The 25,603-nt window shown below is 39.5% G+C and overlaps 1 protein-coding gene across 1 annotated transcript in view; it reads left to right on the forward strand.

Annotated features, from left to right (window-relative positions):
* ESR2 (estrogen receptor 2) overlaps positions 1–25,603 on the forward strand; it is a 73,643-nt gene that overhangs the window by 1,597 nt on the left and 46,443 nt on the right. The window contains exons 2-3 of the mRNA XM_090141786.1: positions 20,979–21,153; positions 21,689–21,825. The gene's annotated coding sequence lies outside the window, so the exon portion shown is untranslated. The remainder of the gene's footprint in view (positions 1–20,978; positions 21,154–21,688; positions 21,826–25,603) is intronic.

A 25,603-nucleotide genomic window follows, 5' to 3' on the forward strand; every position in this document is an offset into this window, starting at 1 on the left:
TTTATAATGGAAGGAAGAAATATTTTCCTGAACATACAAGCAAAAATACCTCTCATTGCAGGGCTGAAGTCACAAAATTAGTAGATCTCAAATGTTTCTTTACAGCAGAATTAAGAACATAGCAAATAGAATGTTGCATGATACAAAGGGTACCCGTACTGAAACCCATATTACCATTCGGACTGGATCTGAACAAGATGATTATTTTTTCTTCTGGTGTCACAGTGCAATGGCACCCAACATAGAGTCCTGGTGTAGAGCTAATCCTGCTGTGGTACTGCGATGGCACGCACTGTGAAATCCCAGCCCACTAAAGTCAGTGGGAATCTTGCCATTTGTTCTACAACTGCGTCAATGACTTCTGTTATCACAGGTGATGCAATACCTCTGCCATAGTGATACAAACGTCACAATGTAGGTGCTTGACCCTGTGACATAAAAGCAAATGAACAGTAACAGGAGAAGCCAGCCAAGGCAAATAAAGAACTATAGAAAAATGAATTACTAAGGACTTTCTGTATTTTTTCCCAAGTGTTCTAGGTACAAAGAGAATGTCTGTTCTTCTTAATTAGCTTTAAAGAAGTATTTTAAACTTTTCTTAAGTAGTGAGAAGTATTTTGACTATAGCAGAAGTCCAAAAGAAATGCAAGGGTAAAGATCAGTGCTTCTTTCCCCAGTGGTGTAGAAATATGAATTATACAAAGAACTGTTAAAACATTATTCTGAGGTATAGATTGGGTGATCAGTCAGCTGTGTCCACAGGCATGCTGTTTCTTATGAGCTGAGCCCACTGAAAGGTAAGGAGCCAGTCAAAATCAATCACTTCTGACCTGTTTTTAGACTTAATGAATGTGTCCCACTCTGTAGACCAGATACAGTAGACAATCCATCCAGTAATAGTGAAGAAGAGAGCAAGATGAAAATCTGCACAGAATAAAAGGGATGTTTTGAGCTGCATGTAATGCATGTCACAAGCTCATTCTCTTAGTGTTTTTCTACAAAATCCTCATCCTCTCATGACAAACAGCAGCAAAAGCACACACTGAATCTACTCAAGTAGTATCAGATTTCCCAGTGAAGCACATGCTTCTCTGAACTTCAGCCACAGAGCTAGCTAAGCCAGACAGCATTTTGCCTGGGACCTTCACAGCAGCACAAACCTTCTCATGCTTCCTGTTCTAGATGGACAGAGTCCATCTAGAAAAGGAAAACAATGTGAATTCTCCTGTATCATCATCTTCCCTGACTTTTCAAGATTTTACTGGCAGTGTCATGCCCTGCAAGGGCAATTTAGGAAAAAAGTCTATCTTGGAAAAATCTAGATATCCCATGGGTTTGTTGGACAGTCCTCTCTACCAGCCAAAGAAAAGGGGAAACTTATAGGCCCATTGATTTACATCTAATAAGTTAAACACAGCCACCCCTCAAGTTTGTTTTATTAGTATTTATGGTTTTCATTAACCAGCTGTGTATTCTGCTATTTGTACTAGTATCAAAAGCATTCCTTGAATAAATCCAGTAAAATCCTATATTATAAGGCAAAGCTGCTTTTTGCACCTGGTGCAAGATGAGAAGACTCAGAAGAGTGATTTTTCTGGCTCTGTGACCTGCCTTTGGTTTTGGAACAGAGTACATGCATTTCCATCTGTGTATCTGAGTAATGCATTTTCACTACGGCACATAGTAAATATACTCCTTTGCATGCTTTTAGCTCGTGTGTCCTGCGTCTGAAATACAGAACACAAACTGTGCAGTTAAAGCTGTTGCTTTCACAGTTGACGCTAAGGGGAGCTCTTGTAACAGAGAAGATAATGACCTTCGTCTTTTACGGCTGCTGCGCAATGTAAAGCAGGCATTAACATTAGGCTCTCCTTCTGGCCTTATTGTGCAAAAGCTAAGTGTGTTTGTCTCATTTAGTAAAAAAAGAAAAAAGACCTTTTCTAGGCAGGCAGCTAAAGTTCACACAGCTAGTAAAATAATTGAAAGTGCGTGCTATGAGCTCCTACTTATCCACTGAAGACAAAAGCTTCATTTTAGTCTTTCTAATCTTTAGGTTTCAGCCTACAAATTAGTTTGGTCCATTTTACCCTTTGCTTTGTCCAAAGTCTAAAATGTGGAGTGTATACTTCATCTGAAGGCAAGAATCTCTGTTATAAAACAGTATCTTTTGTATTCCCTGTTATTTTTAATGAAACAAGATGCTAAAATTTTATTCATTCTCTTCTGTTTTCTTACAAGACAGGATAAAGAAAAAAGGAAAGTTAAGACTAACATAGATATTTTTTGGTTACGTAGTTGTGGCCAGCATGCAACAAAGTCTTCTTGCTCCCTAAAGGTGGGTGAGCCAGGAGCCAATGGTGGCCACGATCTGGGCAGTGCCTTCACTGATAGGTGACCATGTCCCATCCCATCTGATTATAGTGAGCAGAGCTGGATGCTGTTACGCATCCATCCACAGTCTCAGACCATGCAAGTGATGAACAAGATCCAGGGCTCAAACAGGGATTCCAGTCAGGAGTAAATGGGGACAGGGCCATAGACTATGTGAGTCCAAAATCTATTTAGGGGACAGGCAGATACAGACTGGGAGGCAAACCTACAATTTACATCCATGCGGTCATGCAGGAAACCTGTGGCATAGCTCCAAGATCCATCCGAGAGGCAGAGCTGGAGATAGAACTGGTGATATATTTGCATATAACATAGCCTGGGCAATATCCTTGCTCAAGATTGTTCTGGTCAGGACCTACTGCTCTGACAGCCTCCCTGCCCAGCAAGTGTATCCTCACACCTCACAAACTGGGTCTCAGAAGGGATTTACTGCAAAATGAGCTAATTGCTGTGGTTTTCATAGGGCACTTTCAGTGGCCACAGATCCAGGACAAGGAGAGGGAGCTGCAGAATAGACATGGCATGGGTGACTTGGAATTTAGTCAGGTTTGAGAGAGGGACATGATACAGGCTACTTGCAAATTCACCTCAATACTGTGTCCAGTTTTGGGGCCCTCACTGCAAGAAAGACATTGAGGCCCTGGAGCATGTTCAAAGAATAGCAACAAAGCTGGTGAGGGGCCTGGAGCACAGGCCTTTTGAGGAGCAGCTGAAGGAGCTGAGATTGTTCAGTCTGGAGAAGAGGAGGCTCAGGGGAAACCTTATTGTTCTCTATAGGTACCTGAAGGGAGGTTGTAGTGAGTTGGGGGTCGGCCTCTTCTCTCATGTAACAGTAATAGGACTAGAGGGAATGGCTTCAAGCTGTGCCAGGGGAGATTCAGGCTGGACGTTAGGAAACACTACCTTTCTGAAAGAGTGGTCAGGCACTGGAATGGGCTGCCCAGGGAGGTGATGGAGTTGCTGATCCTGGAGGTGTTCAAGACGTTGTGTTGACGGATATGGTTTAGCGAGTACTATTGGTGATGTGTGGATGGTTGGACTGAATGATGTTTTAAGTCTTTTCCAACCTTGGTGATTCTGTGAAATGGGAGATGGGTGCTAAAGGCCGCCCCTGATGAGACCACACAGGGTTGAGGGAACAGATTCAGGCTGTTCTTGAGGGTGCTCTGGAGGCCACACAGGCTTGGGGAGCATTTACTCAGCTATGCTGGGAGCTCAGAGCCCAGGACCAAACCTGAACCTCAGGGAGTGGAGCCCTGCATTCACTATAGAAAAGTCACCAATAATGTATGCAGTTCATGAGAATTAAACATGTGATTATAGAAAGAGAAGTACTTAGTTCTTTTACTGAAGGCAGTTCATTTTAATTATGATACCTTTGCACCTTTCTTCCAGCACATGCAGAAAGTTTGTCTGAGCAAGATATTAACTGTTGTACTTCTTGGTGTGATAGATCATGTATTAGTTGCCCACTTTCTATATGGTTACATAACAGACTGGCTCATGCTTAAGGAAAAGAAAAAAGATTAAACTTGTGTTTTTTTTTTCTAGCTGCGTTTAGCTGTCCAAATCTGATAAATGGCCTACACTGTCAGCAAGGTTTAAATTTTGACTGCAAATTTTCATGAGCTGTCTGAGTTTCAAAGATCACGAAAAATAGTCCATCCACTTATGCAGGAAATCAAGCAAAGGTGGCAGGAGGCCAGCACGTATGAACAAGGATCTCCTGAGGAAAAACAAAAATAGAAAGGGAGCATAAAGAGGTAGAAGCGTGGTCCAGCCTCAACTAGTTTGTGATTCTATCTCTGGCAGGCGCTTCTCCTTTTCTACCATTTTGTTTCTGTTGCATGACTTCTCCAAAAACCAGCTGGTTAACCAAAGAAGTGCCTTAACAGGGAACAAAGTCAGAGTTAGGAACAGACCATAAAAAGATCACTGTTGGCAGTCCTCTCACATTCAGTCCTCGAAAGCTCATGTCAAGTAGCTGAAATAAATTGCTGCCTCTGTAACCACCGTTGAGTCACAGTCAAATATCAGTATTTATACACTCAGTAGGGAGAACTAAGTGAAAGAGTCAGAATTGAAAAACTGTCTGAAGTAGAATTGCATGTTTTTTTCACAAGTGTCAGTTCTACAGCTGTTATGGTTAGCAGCTTGACTATAACTGTATAACACACGATGCTCTAAATGAAAGGGAACCATGATAGCCTGTCTGGATCCGGTACATCCATTATGTACCTCAGGCTGGAGTTAGGAGAGAGTTAATGCATCATTCAGCATATGATATAGAAGTACACAGAGCAGCTAAGGGATGTGCAAGTGTATAGGAACTGCTGAATCACAGCCTGAACCTCTGATTGTCCACCTGAGGCAAGCAATGAGTCAGCCACAGGAGCACAGGTGAAGGTAATTCACCTTAGATCCCATTTAAGTGCTAACTGCCACTGGGGAAGGATCTCTTCCTGGAGATCACTTCTTGTGGAGAATACTGTGAGTCTACAACATCCATAAGTGTTTTCTTACGCTAATCTTACTTAGCTTAGCTTTCCTGTGTATTTCCTAATTATAACATCTGTATATTCATTGATTATACAGCAAGATAATGGGACTTCAAATAATATAATTCCTGGAGTTACAAGATGTGGATCATTCAGATTTTTCCTGTGCTTACTGCTTGAGTACTGTCAGTAATAGTTATAATGGGTAAAATGTTTTTTTCCTGATAGATGGTGTCACAGTATCACTAGGCAGATTTCAGTATTGTTTCACATTAGATAGAAGGTTGGAAGGTCTCTTTCAGTAGGAGTTTGAGAGTCTTCTTAAAGACTTTGTTCTGGGCTGGAGGTTATGCCATGAGGTAGGACTGGGGGCACTTGAGGCATTCTCCTTATGATACAGAACTCTTCACCTAGTCACAATCTTTCTTGCCACCTTCCTCACTTTGGGAGTGATGTATAATCAGAAATAATAATGGTATCTCTGACCAGGAGGACAGTTGAAAAGTCAGTATGACTGGGCAGTAATGAGTAGAGTCCAGCTAAGTCATGGAAGGCAGCATGGGTGATATACAAAGATGCTCTCTCATGTACTATTGCAGTATGGCTACCTCATAATTTCTTATATTGATTGCAATCACATGTGTTTAAGAAGTGTGATGCATCAAAATATCAGTGGATTGCCTCTCATTAGTAGTAATGGCTGTGGAAGCAGTATTTGAACTATATAACTGACTGTTTCCTCTGAGGAGGAGATCTTGATGATACATTGAAGCTGTATCTTAACGACTATTTTCAATTATTTCAATGAAAAAAATAACTATTATGGACTGTTATATAGTCTTGTGTCTAATATATAGGACTTTTTATTGTCCTTGTTAAAATCTAGCTGAAAAGATTCACATTCACAAGTAGAATATGTTGCAGCTTATTAAAAAGAGAACTACTCCTTGAAAAGTTTTCCTAACTTTAAACCAGCTTTTCTTTCTCTCAGAAGTCGAGAAATATCCGAATACCCAAGATATGTGCAGTTGTAACCTTCTTGATATTTGCTTATCCCTAGATTCCACATGCAGCCAGTCTTTTCTGAAGAATTCTTATTAATGTTTTATTCTGGATGTCTCTATGGAGAGGGAGAAAGAAGAGTGGAAACAGCCTAGAGAAGAAGCTGAGAAGACAGTGGCAGGTTACGCTCCTATGTGATCTTGATGATAAGAGGCTAGGATTTCAGCTAAGAAAAGTAAGAGTATTCAACTCCCTCTTTATTTGCAGAGAGGGAAATCATCATAGTGACTTCCATGGCTACGTTTTTTGCTGCTACATTCCTCTGTGCTACCAAAGGAAATAAACTTTTGTCCCCTCTTTCTTGGGGGACACTTTTTTTATTGTTGTCTCTGGTCAAATCCACCAGCACTGATTTTAATAGGAGATGATGAAGGAGCTTTTGTGCCCTTCTCAGCAGCTTCAGCATGTGTGGAGCATGTTTCTGGGTCATTGGATGCAATTGGCTTTCAGATGAAATAGTACTCCTTAGTAGTGGTAAAGACACTGTGTGCAACCTACCTGCTGTGTAGTTATGAAGTCTAGTGGCTTAGCTAATAATGAGGTAAGTGGTGATACTCAGCTGTGAGTTATGTTCAGGTAAAGTGACAGATAAATTGAAATCTTCTGCTTCAGCTTTGTACTTATGCAGAATAAACTTATCCATAGCTGTATGGAAATGTAAAAGATGTTCATAATCATCTCTCAACAATTATTAACAACTCCTACCTGAGGCTGGTTCTTAAAGTGCATGAGTGGGCTCAGCTGTGGGCTACCACAGCAGGTCTTTTTGTCCATGTAACAGATCACCAAACATGTTGACTCTGAGACTGACATATCAGTGGATGTGATTAGAGTCAACAACTCCTCTCAGAAAAACCAGTAGTATCTCCTTTATAAATCCAAAGCATTATTTCTCTCCTCACTGCTGCCTGAGAAGGTAAACTCTAGCTAAAATAGTGACGGAGTAGTGCTGGCAGAGCAACCATGGTGGTTATTGTTTGTTTATATATTTGCTTGTTTTGTGCTGAAAGAAGAGGTTCTAGGAAGACATAATGCTCTCTTTGAAGCATTGTGTACCTGGGCTCCTCACTGTAACTAGTACGTTCTTGTGCAGCAATTTCCAGCTGGTGAAATATTTGTCCTTAGAGGAAACATCCTCCCCAGCTGCTCCAGGTCAGTGTAATCAGTGGCTCTCAGAAGGAAAATAATTCCTTTGTTGACTTGCCATTCACTTGGTATATCCACAAGTATATGAAAGGTTTGTGTAAATAACAAAAGGTGTTTGGTGTTGAATAAGACTAGAATTCCCTTATTGCACTATATACATTTCAATATTACTTTCATTCCCCAGCTTGAGCCATAAGTAGGACAACAAACTATAGCACTGTCATCAGGTACCTATCTTTTTAAATTACATGATTCACAACATTGGCTGGAGAAGACAGGCATTGTACTCTTGAAAAAGCATTGACTATGCAGGACAGGGAATTTAAAATTAGTAGGTGAGATAAAGTGACTTTACCTAAAGAAATATGGTAGGTAGAAGATGTAGCAGCAGCTGGTTTTATCAAATAACCAGTAACAGCAAGTAAAGGTAGGGAATTCTTCTTATTTACTTCTTCTGACAACTGTCATTTGGCTAGCGTCATTGTGAAGACCTACGTTATTTAGCAGAGAAGGAAAGCAAGATGTTCTTTTCACGCTGATGTAAGAAAAATAGCATTAATTTATGATACCTCAAACTGCTACTGTGCTAAGGGACAGTACTTGCTGTTCTCAAGTTCAGTAGCAGGTTACTTTCTCTTGTTGCTGAGCTTTAGCACCCAGGTATTTTCTGACTACTAAGTTACGGGAATATTGGATGATGCTGGAGGGACCTGAAGCTTCTTCTGCCGTAAAGAACACAAAGTACAGATGCTCTCTTTGCCTCAGGCATGAGTAGAACGTCCTTTTTTTACCTTGTGAAACAAAAAGTCAAAAGGTAATGAAATATAAAAGGATTTTTATATTAGAAAATAAAAATAATATACACTGTGTAATAAGCAGGAAAAAATGATTGCAGTTTAAGTGAACTTGGTATTACTCTATAGTGACCATTTTCACAGCCCAAGAAATAGTGCCTTGATCTGATTTTTGTACTGTTGAGAGATATGAAGCTATACTGACCATGCAGAATACTGAAAATAACAATTTTTTCCTAGAGACATCCAAAATATTTCCCAAGGTCTAATTCTATGAACTTCCTCAAAAGAGGGGAGGGAAAAAAAGCGTGGAACTAAAACTCCATTTCCTCCAAGGACAAGGCTGAAACTAACAGAACCTGCTTTGGTTGGCTACACTCCTCAGCAACAGCTGCATGACTGACTGATACAACATCAGCCAAAAATGGCACAGTAAATCTGTGCAATGAAGATTTCAGAAATGTGCAAGCATAGGATCATGGAATAGTTTGGCTCTCTAACTTAGACTACCATTTCCTTTAAGATTTATAGGGAGTCTTCAAATGTAGAATGTTGCATATTCCATTTTAGCACTGGATACAGTACTTTTCATTTAATTCTGCAGTATAAATTTCATCCAACAGGAGGATTTTAAGCTTCAGCAAAATATGGCGTACAGATCTGCATGTGTTTTTTCCAAGGAAAAGTCTGTTTCTGATATCTATTTCATGTTAGTATTTGGGCAGATTTGAAATGCCCCTTTGCCCTGTGCTGTTGATAGGAATGAAAGGGGAAAGTTGTGTAGAATATGTGAATCTTTAGTGAAGCTTCCTTCACAGAAGATCCCCAAGTATTTTTGGAAGGCTTGTAGAGGTCTAAAGAAGTAGTATCTGGAAGGATACTTTTTCAGTTTGAGAACAGAACAAATACCTGCAGACTATGAAATAGAGAAGGACAAAGACAGTGTATGTTGGAAGCAGTGACTAATGAGCTGCACGCAGCTAAAAGAATGCTTGAAGAAATAGCAAGGCAAGTTTAAAAAAAAAAAAAAAAAAAAGAGCCAGGTACTTTTTGTCTGCCTGTTGCCATTAAGGCAAATCATCAAGGTCTCTTAAGAGATGCTTAAAAAGCTTATTAAACAGGTTTTGGATGCTCTGCCTCATACAAGTTGACTCTTTGCTCATATGACGATAGCTTAAGGAGTTTTTGAGAGACTTCTTCAGCAATCTGAAAGAATTATTTTTTGGCACAAAGATGGATACACAATACATTTCAGAAGAAAATTACTGTTTGTTGGAGAGGAATCATGATAACTGCATTGCTCCTTTAAAAGTAACAATTAGGAGTTGGTTTATCCAGAGCTTTTAAAAAATGGTCAAAGAACACTTTTGAGGTTTAACTAAAAACAATCTTGAGTTGGGTATGATTTAATTCTGAAAATCAGTCTGGTTATTTCACACCAATTCTGCTATGAGCATATTGCTGAGGATATATCTACATTCACTGGTTCACTGCAGCTTGTGGGCCTCACAGAATGTTGTGAATATATTAGTACATAAACTCAGTGATTGCATCAGTTACAAAAATTGAAATTACTTAAAGAATGGATTAGAATATCCAGGTAACTTTCAAAGCTTTTTTTTTTCCTTTTGAATGTCAGGAAATATGTTCACTAAAACAAGAAGCGGAACTGTATAGATACTACTTTCAAGCTGGGTTCTGTATCTGGCTTTGTTCTTAATTGCAATACAGAGAGTAGCCCTCTTTCCTATTTTTAATGTCTTTAAATCAAATTTGCAGGTGTTCAAAACATCATGGAAGTTGTAAGGTAAAGACAGGTTCATTTCTTGGGGAGCCTACACATACAAAGACTGACCAACATTGAAGAAATATATAAGTAGGATGACTAGAATCTCTCTCTTTTTTTTTTTTCCTCATTGTTCTGCCCATGTTCAATGTTAGGATTTTTCTATAGTAACACTAAGCTATTTGTTGTATGCCATCTTTCTAACTTTTATCCTTTTTGCTGCATATGGGAGTGTTAAAGAGAGATTCTAAGAATAACCAAGAAAGTAAATCTGGAGGAAAAAATATAATAGGAATATGTGTAGTTGTGGATCATATCTGATGAAATGTTATGTGGGAGAAAACACAGAGAAGGGAACTCAGAACCCACTAAATCAGGAGGTTGTGCCACTTTTTTTTCCTAAACTTTTCCTTCTGTCTGCCTGCCCAGATCTATTATTTGAAAGATTTCTCAAACTGCAGGTAATCACCTGTAATAATGTTACCCTGCACATCAGTCTGTCCTGAAACTCTGTGAGCTTTCTTTAGGATTGTTAGCTAGTCAATGAGATTGAATCCTAGAGATGTTGAATTTGAGCACCTTAACAGTGAAGGAAAAAAAAAAACTATTCCAAAAGAAGAGTAGCTAAGCTGGAAAGAGAATCTCTTCAAATCACTCATGGTAGTTAATTTTATCCCATAGGTTCTCGCTGTTTATAGCTGGTGAGAAATGAGTAAGCCATGAAGAGGCATTAATCTCAGGAACTTGAAATTCTAATTACATTCCATTAACTTGCTGACATTGTCCTTCATTTAGCAGTTGTCTTGCAAAAATTCCACGATTCTGCCCCTCTGCCATCTTAAAGACATTTTAAGTAGACTCCAGTCTACCTTCTGTTATGTGATCTCTGTTCCAAACATTTGGACCAAATCAGTTATTTCTGATGCCTCAAGAATATATGCCTCAAATATCTGCAGTGGTGGATAATAAAAGTCACAGTAGAGGAAGTATTTGTTAGTTCTTCTTGTGTAACATGATTTGATTATTTTGATCCAGGGCAGTACAGTGAGAACTAATTGCAGTGAGATCTACGTATGCTTGTAGGCTTTCTGAAACTGGTGAAGAACTACTTCTATTTTTTTCATGCTTTTGACTTACGAATGTATTGCCTTCAGACTCCTAGCACTTCTTGGTAGGCTTTACTCCAGTAAGCTAGCTTAATGTAATGTATTCATTAATAATTGTGTTCTTTCTATGTATGACAAATTTTAAAATATTGAGTTGAAAGCATATTATGAACATGGGATATTTATTTCCTTTAATCCACTTGAAGTACAAAGTGCAAGAAGGTTGTTTGAGGAATTGTTAATACAATGCATATCTTGTAGACATGTAGATTCATAGATTTATTTGGAAGTATGCTCTTTTTACTCCCTTGCTTATTGCATTTAGTCCTGAAACTGGATTCGTCTGGTGCTGTAATCCTTCATTTTGGAGGCTGGGTGATAAAAGGCAAACAGTATTCAGAAAATAACACACCTCCTTTTCCTGCCTGTTTATCTGCACAGTTTCAAGACTCCCACTCCATTGTACTTGGACAATAGGTAGAAGATGAAATGATGACAAGAGACCAGTTGCCATCCAAAAAAAGCTTTGGCAAACATCTTAGGTGAATGTTTTTTGCATTGTCCTTCTTTCTCATCTATCTCATCTATCTGCAGCTTAATGATGAATGCAGGAGATGAAAAGTTGTTTCCAAGAGTTTGGGAGCAAAATTTTATTTCTCATAATAAGAAATAAAATATTCAGTATTTCTGTATCACTGCTCTTCATAATACTTCTGAGCACATGACATGTTGGATGAAAAATAGTCAGTTACTGTAGTTGTACACTTACCAAAGAACTTCAAGTTTATTACTAGGAGAAGAAATAAAAGCCAGAAAGTGCTAGACTTTGTGCAAGTTCTCACTTATTATTCATGACTATTATCTTCTTATCCACTGGAATTTTATTACAGGACATGCCTTAGGCTTTTCTTCAGAGAAATCTAGGGATTACAAACTATACAGAATAAATTATGATCTCTTATAGGCAGGAAGCAAACTCTCACGGTTTAGAAAGTCATTAAAAAGAAAACATTTGTGCAGATTAATCATCTTGTATTCTAGAACAAGGAAAGTATTTACATTGTGTTGTAAATACTTCCCAATTATGAGAGTCTAAATAGTCCTAGTAACCTAAACTGGTACAAAATCTGCGTCCAAGTGTGGAGCCCCCAGTACAAAAAAGGGAGCTGTTGGAGAGGGTCCACAGGAGGGCCACAAAGATGATCGGGGGCTGGAGCACCTCCCCTATGAGGACAGGCTGAGGGAGCTGGGCTTGTTCAGCCTGGAGAAAAGAAGGCTGCGGGGGTGAGCTCATTGCAGCCTTCAGTACCTAAAGGGAGCCTACAAAAAGGAGGGGAATCAACTCTTGAAAGGGTAGATAACTGCAGGATGAGGGGAAATGGTTTTAAGTTGAGGTTGGGTGTCAGGGGGAAATTCTTTACAGAGTGGTGAGGTACTGGAACCGGCTGCCCAGACAGGTTGTGGATGCCCCATCCCTGGAGGTGTTCAAGGCCAGATTGGATGGGGCCCTGGGCAGCCTGGTTTAGCATTAAATAAGGAGGTTGGTGGCCCTGCATGTGGCATGGAGGTTGGAGATTCATGATCCTTGAGGTCCCTTCCATCCCTGGCCATTCTGTGACTTGAAGGAACAAAATCAGAAGAAATACAAGTAGCAGTCAGGAGAGAATTAGATCTATTAGCTGAGTATACATCTTTTTTCTTCCCAAAAATGCAACTCGGGAAATAATAGGCAACTCCATGACTTACTGCATGCTGTGTCGTGATAAAACAGTTCATTTTCCCAAAGCTAGGAGTTGTGACTTCTGTGGGGAAATATCTTGTTTAAGCCGACGTGTTTCTGATTCGATGTAGGTTGCTCCAGAAGTAATGCCTCCTACCTATTTCAATGGAAACCACCGCAGACACAACGCAATAACACTATTGAATAGAGTCAGTTCTCAGCTAGAAAATGCTCTTTTTCAACATAGCCACCACCATTAGCTGTGTGTTTTTGCCAGGGATGAACAAAAGCCTGCAGGCTGCTGTAGTAATAATCTGCACCAGTGGAGATGTTCCACTGTCTCTGTCACCACTGCTGAAACACATCGCCCACTGCCTCACTGCATTCACATTCAATGTTTGGTCTCCATAAATGATCAGCAAGTGTCAATGAATGTCAGTGGATGGAATGTTTTCTGTGTGTGGGAATTCAGTGACGCCTTTGCTTCGTGTGCACTTCCATGTCAGGTGCTATTTTGTTAGAACATCCCTCTGCTGCCTTCTGTTGCACAGCAACAAGTTGTGATAGGATATTGGTGAGAAGGTTCACCCTCTACTGCCATACCATCAACATCCACCTCTGATGTCACTGGTCAACACAATAAAATAGGGGGCATTACTTTTGGAGCAGCCCTTGTAAATGTCAGTAGTCTATTCCGTGTTTAATCAAGGTTGTTTTATTAATGAGAGTGGAGTTTAGCACTGTGGTGCTCCACACTTGAATCCTCACCCTGACATGAGTGGACCTTGGCAAGTGAGTGCGGCTAAGACAAAGATAGTTGGCAATGCTGAGACTGCTCCTAGCACACCTCTAGCAGTGCAGAGATTATTTTAGTTTCCATGAGGCACAGAATTTGTCAACAAGAAGCCTTCAAACCTAAACTACTTATGGTGATATAAAACCTTAGCGAGCTCTGCTAATAGGCTTCAGGGCATTTAGATGATTGTATTCTGGCTGTGCTCTTTGTGTTCATTCTGCTTTGGTTATTTTTGACACTCAACACAAGCAAAGTCTCATCAATCTTGTGATAATTCTTGGTGTTTAATAATAATCTTCCTGTAGTTAATCCCATACAGCAGTAGAGTTACCAGCCCTGTTGAATTTAATGGCAGGACATACAGTGACTTCAGCAAGGGCAGAACTTCTCATTGAGACCAAGTCTTTCCACCCAGAGGCAGTTCTACACAGCTACAGATTTGGAGACAGGGCATAAAAAAATCTAGAAAAGAGGCTCGTTTCCCAGAAAAAAAAAACCAACAAAAAAACAGATAAATAATTTTGAAAATGATTTTCTGATACTAATAAGGAAAATGTAATAGACAATTTTATGCTCCTGTCCTTAGGCTGTACCTTATAGCATGATCAGTATAAAAGAAGATGATATTTCCTTGATTACTCATTGAAGAAGAAAATGAGTTCTGTTACCTGAAAATTTAGAAGTTTCCTGAGTAATTGGATAGCCTTTGTACATCTTCAATTTTTGATGTTATTGGGTAGTTTATGGTATTTACTAAGATGTTTTAGCGTAATCATTTTCTTGACAGGATAAAATATCACTATTACAGTGAGAACAGTCTCCTGACAGCAGAAACCATTTAATAAATTAGATTCTGAATGCAATTTGCTGGTCAGTAAGGCAGAATATATAGTGCATGTGCAAGAAATAGTTTAAATATCAACCAGAAACTAACAGTGTAAATGACACAAAAGCATCCTTCATTGTGCTGGCCTTTTCTTTCTTCCAAGAGCGCAAAAAGCATTGGCAGGAATAATTTGAATGTCACAAATATGTCGTATAGAAATCTACCTGCTTCAAAATTACAGGCACTTATTTCAGTGCTGAACACACTAAAAAAAACCTAGTTTAACATTTGGAAGGGAGTGGATTAACCAGCAGTATTCAGTTAATTCCTATGATAGTCATCAGCCTTGAGGTATGGATACCAGATAGGTTCATATCTTCCAAAGCATTCAGTGGGAAGGGCTGCTGCCTCAGCCTGCTCGTCTCCGAGAGGCATGGTAGCTCTGGTGTGGACTCTTGTATGGGTTGATGACTGGTATATTATCCAGTAACAATTGCATTTCAGCAAGTGCATGCCTAATAACAGACTCCTCCTTGTACCTGCTGAAGTTTTAGTAGCAAGCATAGAGAAGAAGCAGAGGTGGAATAAGGCAATCTTGTATTAGCATCTCTGAATCTGGCTAAATGCTATGATCTTCTGATAAATACAGAATTTTCTTCAAGTAGGAATCAGAATGGTACAGCAGAACTCATCCCATTTTCATGTCTAGATTTTATTAGAACTCAAAGGAAATGGGTGACTTCCACTCATCCAGATAGCTGCAGCTGCTCTTCTGTTCTGTGACATGAAATGTAGTCCCCTTCCAGCCTCTCCCTTCTCTATAAGTCTGCTACAGTTGTCCTGAATGCTGTCACTGCTAAAACTTCACAGCCGCTAGTAACTGTTTTTAGTCATTTTGAGCCTCTGCACTTCTAATAGTTCCAGGAATAATGCACTCAAGTTTAAATTCTAAATATCAATCTTAGTACAGCTTTTTTCAGCAGTGTCCCTCTAGTGTCATCCTGTCAGAGATATGGTGAGAAACTGAGGTGCAAGATCATGAAATGCAGATCCCTGTTTGCCTTTGCTTCCTGCAAGGAAGTTTTTTTCCTTTGATTTCATCTCACATGGACACCCCATGTGAGGAAAGGAAGGGAAGAGGTAACCCAATTAATATATTTGCCTTTTATCCTTGCATTTATCCCCTTAATCAGTTCCTGATGTTTTTCTTTCTCCTTCAGGTATTGTCTTCCTGAAAATTTTTGTTAGCCTTAGTTTGGATGTACTTATATCTATCTATCTATATCTATGTATATATATTTGTATATATGTGTATATATTTAATTGTCTTTGTGTAGACACACTACTGGCATTTTTCTATAAATCTCCAAAAAGAGATAAGCCAACCAGATGACTTTATTCTGCATGCTGCAAAGTTTTTGTCTGCGTGGAATACTTGAATAGAAAAATTATTTTATGTTATTATTTTATGTTAAATTTGTTCAGGAATGGACCTCTGTTCTTTCCCTTTATAATTTCTGCCATCACTATCATTACATTTCCTCATAATGCTGCCTAGGCAGAAACTGATAAAACTGAAAATTAATGTGTGAAATGTCTCCAATGTTTATGATGAAATAGCTCTGGGAGAGAAGTAGCAATGCTGTTTGTACTCAGCTAGAGCCAGTGTTGCTGTTCTCCAACATTCTCTTTATTGCTTTCAGATCCAGTGCAACAGAAGTAAATGCTGTCTCTGCTGTTCCCAGCATTCACAATCATGTGGATTTTGTGAGCGTCCTTTCTTATCTTTCTTTCTGCCTCCTTGTTTCATGTGAGGATCTCTCAGAGCTCCATCCTTCATCTTCTAGATGAGGAAACTGACAGAATAAGATTAAGGTTAAAATGTCAAAACTTTCTCTCAATTTTGGGTGCTGATTTTACACGTCCAGGCCCTGATCCTTTCAAGTGCACTCTGCATTATTGGACTTTTAGATGGAAGTTGCCCTTTGAAAACTTACCATTGTTGGTTATTGCTTTTCACATCCTTAAAGACTAGGTAAAAATCTCCTTGAGACTGATTGGTATGCCGGTTGCTTTCCATTCTGGTTGAAAGTGGGAACAGTGATATGCCCTTTTGTTTAACAATAATTGAAACATGGGAAGATACTTCTGAGACCACTTGGAGTGCAAGTACAAGCTGGCAGGTTTTGATCTGCTTGTGGTTGGGTGTGTTTAAAAGTAAGGAAGGAAAGAGGCAACTGAAAAAAGAAGTGCTTCTAGCATGAGCTTGAGAGAAAAACAAAAATTGCTTGGAGCTTTTTGTGGAGAATCTTTCAGGAGGAGTGAAAAAGAACTGTTTTGATTAATTGCTACTCTGATCAGAGTTTTGTGTGTGTTCTGTAAGTTATGCTTCTGTTAAAGAGAAAGGACTGCAGACCCTGGATAGTATAAAAGCATGGGCTTAGAGCTGAGATTGACCTTAAATTCTTAGAACAAATTTGTTTAATGAGCACTTAAAAACATAAAGTGTGTGATAGTTAGCAATTCCTTGAACTGAGCTTGCCAGTATATAATTCACTTAGGTGCTGCTTATATTCTGTATTTAAATTCCTAATGCTGTACTGAGCCATGTAGTCCTCTTTTTGAACTGTGACTGGGAAGAGTATTGAAAGAGGTACTTGGCTGACTGTCTGGCCTTATCAAGTTAACATGCTAAGCAGCAAAGGAAACAGACGTCTTCTGGAAAAAAGGATAATAAAGTTAAGACAAATGACTATAAAGACTGGATTTTATTCTTCTAGTGTATTATGTAGCACTAGGCAAAGTTTTTTAAGATGGAATGGTCCAGTGGATTCTCTGCTGCTATTCTCTTTCCCCATTGTTATTGCCCATTCAGTAGGAAATCTAAGTTCAATCCATTCAGCCTTGAGCAGCCAGGCAATAGATAAGCCACAGTTCAATAGAATAAGTGTGAAGCTGCAGCCAGTCATCCAGATGACTATTCTTTCTGATTTCCTTGACTGGATACCAAGACCTCCTTTGGGATTATGGCTTTTTTTCTTTTTTTCTTGAAGGTTTTTTTTTTTCAACAACTCAAACAAATCAAGCTCCACTCCTCTCCTTTCCCTTATTACCTTTTATTTACACAGAATCACAGAATGGCCAGGGTTGGAAGGGACCTCAAGGATCATGAATCTCAGGGGGGCCACATGCAGGGCCACCAACCTCCCCATTTAATACTAGACCAGGCTGCCCAGGGCCCCATCCAACCTGGCCGTGAACACCTCCAGGGATGGGGCATCCACAACCTCTCTGGGAAGCTTGTTCCAGCACCTCACCACTCTCTCTGTAAAGAATTTATTTAGTAAGCTAACAGGTGAAAAGAAAAATTTCTATGCCAATATATTTTTGCAGAGGATTTTCCCTAAAGTAATGTATTTAAAGCTTACTTGCATTTAAGACGGTGCCTAAATTCTTACTGATTTTGGACTACAGAGCAAACCTGCTTTGTCTTGGAATGCACTAGCTCCACCGTCCTTCAGGTGTTATCCTCATTGAAAATCTGGAGCTCCTTTCCTGAGCAAATGCAGAAGTCCTCACTGTAGGAATTTAACGCCTTCCAAAATGTTCTCTTTCTGTACTACAGCACTCTAGTACTAAAGCTTCACTGTCAGACTGCAATGTGCATTTCATTCAGCCTTTCTTTCTATTCTTGTTCAGAGGCTTAAGTTGTTGTTATTGGTTTTTTTTTTGGAAAATTAGTTGTGAAACACATTATGTTGCAAACTTCAACCTGCACAACTAAAATTTAGGAAACTTCATTAGCAAACCTTGATGTCAGTTGCTCTTTGGAGTGTCAGGGAAAATCTAACAGAAGGTATCAACACTAGCGCTGCTGGTGCTATCTCTGAATCTTTTTCGTAATAGTTTTGCACTAATACAATCGAAAGAAAAATTTAATCTATAGCTTTTGCTCATATTTAAGGGCAGATATGAGCAAGATATTTTTTCAAGGAATCTTGAGGATTTACAAGAATTGGTTTCATTCTCAGTTGTACTTGGAAGAGCACATTGCTATCTGTAAGATTTACTTAGTCTTGTAGAGCAATTCTTGAATTATAAACAGAAAGTGAAGAGAAAGTCCACATCTGTAAAAATTCTGATAAACCGGACCTGGATCATTTTCCTTCTTGTGCTTGATTCTGTTTTGTAAACCTTGCCAAATTCTGCTAGGTTGGGTAGGTTTTCTGAGCTATTCAGATTGGTACATTTAATGTGTCAAAAAATGGATTTTTGATCTCAGATGTTGCAGGTTATTGGGCTGAGGTGAGCCTGAGCCATAGGCTCTCAATCATTAGTGCAGTAGGCCAGATCGAGGATGAGTTCAGCACTACTAAGTACAGAGCAGAATCTACTCTTGCATCTCTTAGCAGCACCCTCCTGTCTTTCACAAGGTCTTGGCATTGAATCTATTGCACTGCAAGTCATATAAGGGTATGTCCCACTGTTATGTCTCTGCATGTCACTGATGCTGCTCTGTAGCCTTCCTTTCTCTTTGTGTGTCCTTCATGAAACAAGGAAGAAAGGAGTATTGTTTTTGTTTTTATTTCTGTTGTTAAAGCAGTTCTGAGCCTACAGCTTTCTCAGTCTTAAAAGAAATTAGAAAGAACTCCAAGCTGGGAAGTGAAGAGAACTTGCAAGACAGACTTCTGTAAAAATTTTAGTCCAGCCTATTCAAATACTATCTCTATAGTGATCATTAGCAGCATCATAGCTAGGCCATAGCACAACCTACTTCTCACATGGGTTGGTTCTATTTCAGGTAGCTCCATTCTGTTGCTTGCAGTGTGATTTGGTTTACAAGACCCTGCTGGAGGAAAAAGCAGTTGTGCCTCACAGCAGTCTTAAACCCATCAAAATGCAGCCTTGCATAAGATGCTGTTGTTTCACTACTCTGCTGAATACATATTCACATTTTATTATTGCATTTAGTGTTGAGAAGTATGTGAGTTTAGAAATTTTCTATTCTTAGGTTTCCTTGAGGAAGTGATAGCTTTTTCAGTTTGTTTGTTTGTTTTGATTTTTTTCTCATCATCTGAATTTAACCTGTATTCCTAATCTGTGCTATGGGGCAATAGTAATAGAAGGAGAAAGGTGTTTCCATTAGGAGGGTGCATGTAGGTCATGGAAGGCAGAAAAGGGATGTGGTTTGAGATGTCACAATCATAGAATGATAGAATATCCTGAATTGGTAGTGTTCCACAAGGATAACTGTTCCAACTCCGGGCTCCACATAGGACCACCCAAAAATCAAACCATGTTTCTGAGAGCATTGTCCAAATGCATTTTGAGCTCCAGCAGGCTTGATGTCAAGAAGTGGAAGAAGGCTAGCATCAAGTGAAACTGTCACTACAGTAGGAGTGCACTGTGGGAGAAAAACACGTTAGCAAAGTAACAAAAGGGCCTTCCAAGCTCTAGAACATACCCTTTTCTGACACCTCAGGCTGGCTTCTATTTCCTTTGTGCTGCTCTCTTGCTAAATCAGATGTGGCAAGGAAGAGTTTGGTTGGAGACCTAGGGAAATAGGGACACATGATGGTTCTTAATGTGTTTGGGCAGGTGGCTGACTGCTTGGCAGCTTGAGGTGATGGGGCCCATATAGGAAGTGTGGCTTGGCTTGAATCTAATTTTATCCTCTGATTTTATCCAGCTGGTGCTAGAGTTGTAGCTAGAAGTTCTTGTAGGAAGAAAGGAACTGATCTAGTTTAGCAGTTTATAATCAGCCAAAGGAGAAGTCTTTCCTCCTTTGCTCTTGCTTGCTTGTGGTGCTTATTTATTCTATTACTCTCTCTGGCCTCTCTAGAGCAGATTTGTATTACTAGCCTAGCAGTAAGACTGAAAAAAAGAGAAACTCTCCCTCTCTTTTTTCCTCTGCTTTTGCTGGGATAGCTTTCAGTGAAGTTCCCAAACTCGAGTAACTTTTGTTGGGTTGGGTGAGCTTCAGCATAAGGAACAGGGAGGAATTAGGAGGTCCTGAGGAGGCAAGGAAGAAACACTGCTGCTGGTGATGGCAGCAAACTGTCAGACAAGTGGAGATGACCCAGTCTGACCTCTGTCAGTAGCTGCTGCTCTTGAAGACTGATTAGTTCTAAAGGGGAAGTTGAACTAAAACTTGCTGCAAAATGAAGTCTGATACTGGAAACAATGAATAAAAAGATTATGTGGGAAGAGTCACTACCTTTTGTATCTGCTTCTTTGTGGTAATGTTGCTGAAAGCTCTTGTTTTTCTTTTCAAACTGTGGTGTTATTGTGTTTTTATTTCTTTTTAAGCAGACTCCTTAAAGGGCAAGTTGTTTTTAAGTGTCTGCATTGATCAAAGAATAAAGCTCAGTTGCTTCAATTGCTGTAAATACTTTGGGAATCCTTCAGCCACTTCAGTTGGCTTTGTAACTCTCTCTCTTCTCTTGTTCTCCCACTGGCAGAATCTTCTGCATCTTGAACTTTGCTTTTCTAGTTAGATTCAGGTTATCTACTGAGAAAAGAAAATATATTTCTGTTTGCTGGAGTGTATTAGTTGGATTGTAAAAGAGATGTTAAATTAAGGACAGCTGTTCTTGATGTTTGTTGAAAAACTATTGAAGGGTATTAGCTGTGACCAGTTACTTTTTATCCCCATATTGAAGCAACTTCATTACTTACTGCTTTGAGCTAGCAGGCCTTTTCTATCTTGCCCAACTATTCTTTACCTCCCCGTTGCTTGTTTTCTCAACAAAAAAGAAGGTAATAATCATTACTAATGTTGAGTAGATATAATAAATGAGTGTATGACATCAGTCACGACCTTCAAAGAAATTATCATTTTCTCTAATTGCAGGGTTCATGTTCATCATAGAATCATTTCAGTCGGAGGGGACCCTTGAATGTCATCTGGTCTGACACCCCTGCAAAGAACAGGGACATCCACAGCTCCATCAGGTGCTCAGAGTCCCATCCAGCCTGACCTTGGGTGTCTCCAGGGACAGGACATCCACCACTTTTCTGGCCAACCGGTACCAATCTTACCATTGTAGCCTTACCATCTTTATTGTAAAAAAACTTCTTCCTTATATGCTATCTAAATCTCCCCTCCTTTTGTTTGAAATTTTTTCCCCTTGGCCTGTCACAACAGATTCTGCTAAAGAGTCTGTCCCTTCTTTCTTACAGCCCTCCTTCATATACTGAAAGGCTACTCTCAGGCCCCCCTGACCCTTCTCTTCTCCATGCTGAACAGCCCCACCTCTCTCAGCCTGTCCTTGTAGAGAGGTATTCCGTCCCTTGAAGCATTTTTTGTGGCACTCCAACAGGTCTGTATCTCTCCTGTACTAGAGACTCTACATCTGTACATAGTACTCCAGGTGAGGTCTTACCAGCACAGAGGGGCAGGATAACCTTCCTCACCCTGCTGACCGTGCTGCTTTGGATGCAGCCCAGGATACAGTTGGCTTTCTTGTCTGCAAGGGCACATTTTGCTGGCTCACCAGTACTCCTAAGTTTTTTTCAGTAATGCTATGCTCTGTCCTTATGTTCCCCCGCTTGTATTGATAGCAAGGATTGCTACAACCCACGTGTAAGACCTCGTGCTTGGATGTATTGAACCTCATGAGATTCACCTGGGTCCACTGCTCAAGCCTGGCTGGGTCTCTCTGAATGGCATCACATTTGATTTCATCTATTTATTACATGTAAGTAACTAACTCTCTTTGCTGGTTCTTTGTGGCTTTTAGAAACAAACCTTCTCCAAGTGCTTCTGCATTATAAGACTTTATATGTTGTTTTTTCTCTTGAACTTGTCCAGGAGACTCTGTGTAGTTAGGTTAAATGAATAAACATCGCAATTAGTAAAGGGGTGAAAAGGAGAAGTGAGAAATGAATGTTTTTTTCTATGACATCAAGAAGCAAAAACCTTCTACAAGTCATCTCTGTTGTGTACAGACAAGAAAGCACTCATGCCATAGGAAGGATTTTGTATCTGGCATCTCTAAAAACAGCTTCTCTGGAAGTGGAAAGGCTGGGGAAAAAATGTCCTTGGTTTTTATGGAGCACGGTTGCCTTCTCCACATCTGCAAGGAAGCTGAGATTTCAGAAGAAAATTAGTGTTTATTTAGAATAACTTAGTTCCTACTTCATGTCCTAACAGACATGTCCTGCTATAACAGAATAGTCAAGGCCAAATCTTTAAAGGAAGGTACAGGAGCATGATATAAGACCTTAAGCTGTGGCTGGGCACTATATGTGGAAAGACTTAAATAAAGGCAGAAAGTAGATTGAGCTGTGGTAGTAGGGGAGAGCCTTTGAACCCTGTCTCAGTATCTAGGCATGTCCCCACTCAGCTGGAAGCTGGTAGCCTCATGGAGAACGTCTGATGCTGTAGCTAAAAGCTTCATTGGCTTCTAAAGGTAGTGACAGTGTTATTCTTCAGGGCAGGTTTTTTTTTGTGTGTGTGGAGTGGAAATAAACCTTCCCATGTAACAGTGATTTCCCTTTTATTCAGGAATTGTTATGAAATTAAGTGTGTGGTACTGGGGTGAAAGCCATGGTAACAGAGTATAAGGTATTCACCCACAAGATACTCACAGGTGATGAGAAGTATAGCCTTTTGCCTTTTGATGTTTCCTTCAAATTCTTTTAGGTATAATTATGAAAATTATTTCTGCAGATCTTAATGCTGCATCCTTCTTGCTACAGCAATTTAATAATAGGCATGGAAGAAAATGTAATTGTCAATGAACGTTGCTCAAAAAAAGATTCTTTCTGCAGTTCTGTTCTGGCCATTTTTCTTCACTCCTCCTTCAGTGTTATCCTTTTATTATAACAGCTTCAAAACTTGTGGGAGGTGGTGAAAAGGTTCTTTGTTAGGTGAATCCTGAAGTCAAACCACTCTTTAAATTGCTCATATCGTGTGAATTTGCTGGAAAGCCAAGTTGTGGCTGTGAGACCTGGAGTGCTAAATACAGTAGGAATGCTGAGAATAAAATTTGGTAGTTGCTTGGGAAGTTCACAGACAAGAGGCAACTTGCATTCTTGTAAAACCTCCAATGGTCCCAGAATTGCTCACCTTGAATAAGGTAATAATGGTGTAAGTAACTCCTTGCAGCTGGGACAATACAGAATTTATGCACTTGTCAGTGATGGGCCTGGCTGTTAATCAGTAAGTTTACCCATTTTATTCACTGGAACACTTTTCTTGAAGGGAACTGCATTTGAATTTATTGGCGTAATGTATTCTGCATGTGCACTTGTAAACAAAGGGGAGCATGCCATCTCAAGCTCTTGAGCTTTTATCTGGATTATCTTTGTCTCTATGTATCATCTCAAGGCTCCTCGTAGTTGCTCCACATGTCTGGTAGATGGGTGCTGCTCCAGTTACAAACTGCTGTAACTCAGCGTCTAATGATCTCTTTCTATGCAGAGAAACTCCTGTCTTGACTCATCTCTCTGCCTCCAAACCAACCAGGAATTTGTAATAATTAAAGACCTTCTCTTTTTATATTGTTTTGGAAATATTAGTATACTTCATATATATATAAAAGAGAGAAAGAAATTGACTTTTTTTGTCTGCCTGCTGCCTAATGCCAGCCCATTCCTGATTGTTTATCTAGTGAATCTTTATTCCATCTGGCTATTTAACACACAGATTTCTTAATAAAATCTTAATTTGCTTTGATTGAAGGTTTTTGCTTTTATTACCCAGAATAGATGTGTCTCCCAGCTGAGAGAAGATCTGAATGCAGAACAGAAATACAATCTGTAGGTAACTACTTAAAGCTGTTTCTAATGCTTGGTATATGTTGTCCTTGTTCCCCTTCGGGGGTTGCATTTTATTTTACTTCTACAGACCCTGTAGTATTTTAATCTTTATCAGGACTCTCTGCCAAACAGAACATGTACATTCTATCTTAGATATTCCTGTGGTAACACATCTTGGAGTTACTGATGGCAGTCCAAATACAGAACAATTATCTTCTGCAGAATCCTGCTGTGCTGTGAGGTGTCTGATGATAGGGACTGTTGTAGTTTCTGGCAGGTTTGCCCAAAGAAAGTCGGTTTTAGTTTACCTGTTATAGTAGTTGAATTCCTGGGCAAAAGGTGCCCATGTGGGTCTCTTGACCACACTGATGTCCTTTAAAATCTTAACTTCTGCTGATTGCTGCCTGAAACCCTCAGGTGCAATGAGTTATTGTCTTCCTTGTGCTCTCTGATTTTTTTTTTTTTTTTTTTTTTTTTAAGTTTTTGCTATTTGTTTGTAAGAGAGAAAGGGGCCCTTCACGGTCTCTGTTGCTGTCCTGTGAAAGAGGCAAAAAGGTATTTGCTTAAAAATAAATGAATAAAAGGAGGAGGGGAGCTTTAGCAAGGACCGGTATTTCAGTAAAGGAACTTGCAGAACCAGGGAGCTGTGCTGGGGCCTGAAGCAGTAGGGATCTGAATCCCCTGTAGCTTGCAAAAGTCTTCATCTGTTACAGACAAAGCAAATCTCAGATTAAAAATATCTCTGTTTGGACCTGCAAGAAATAGTAATATGTGGAGATGGGAAGCTCAAGGAAAAGAATGTAGAAACAAGGTAAAAATGCAGATCTAATGCTGAGAAAAACTGCATTAGTGTGAAGTAATTTTGGGAACAGCAGACTGAATGGATATTAATACTGCTTTGACTTGGTGCTGGCTGTGCTTGCAGGGAAGCTGTTGATAAGCAAAGGTGGCAGGGCTATTGCAGCTGCATGGATTGACAACAGTCAAACCTCCAAATGTTTGGAAGGTTATGTAGACTCGAAGGTATGTTTGCATCTAAAATGCAAGGGTGAATAACGTGATGCTTTATCCAAACAATTTATGAGCATGTCAGCTTCCCTAGAGTAAATGAGGTTAATGCGCTGTGCAACTAATCAAACATTTTGAAAGCAATCCCAGTGTATAATTGAGAGTTGGACCTTGATGCATGTCTTCAGTTTTCTTTAAATAAATGTTAACGTGGTAAAATAGAGATAACACCTTAAACAGCTTCTAGTTAATTTGGTTTGCTTGAAAAAGAATGTAGTTACATTAAAAACAAAACAAAACCCCATAGAAAACAGCCCTCTCTTTTCCCTTCGTATTAATGCAGCTGGTGTTAAAAAACATTGTCAAAGTTGTTTATTAAGAATGTCTGAAATGTCTAAGATGGTTAAGTTGCTGGTTCAGAGTGAATGTTAGTTATATTTCAGGTTTTCCTGTGACAAAGATTGAAATAATAATAATAAAAAAAAGTTTGATCTGGCTTTTTTAAATGTCAGTGTTTTCTTCCAGAATTGCTGGTTAGTTAATCATTCACATTTCTATGCTAAATATGAGAGTGACTGGCTTATGAAATGGCTCAGTAAAGTAAGAGCTTTAACTGCAGTGAACGACAAATTCAGAAGCTTGTTATGTCAGAAAGGAGGAGGAGGAACTTCTGTTTAGGTCTTGCCTTCACAGGGAAAGGAAACA

The sequence above is a fragment of the Phasianus colchicus genome, chromosome 5 (assembly GCF_987193195.1).
Source record: "Phasianus colchicus chromosome 5, bPhaCol1.hap1.1, whole genome shotgun sequence".
Classification (NCBI taxonomy): domain Eukaryota; kingdom Metazoa; phylum Chordata; class Aves; order Galliformes; family Phasianidae; genus Phasianus; species Phasianus colchicus.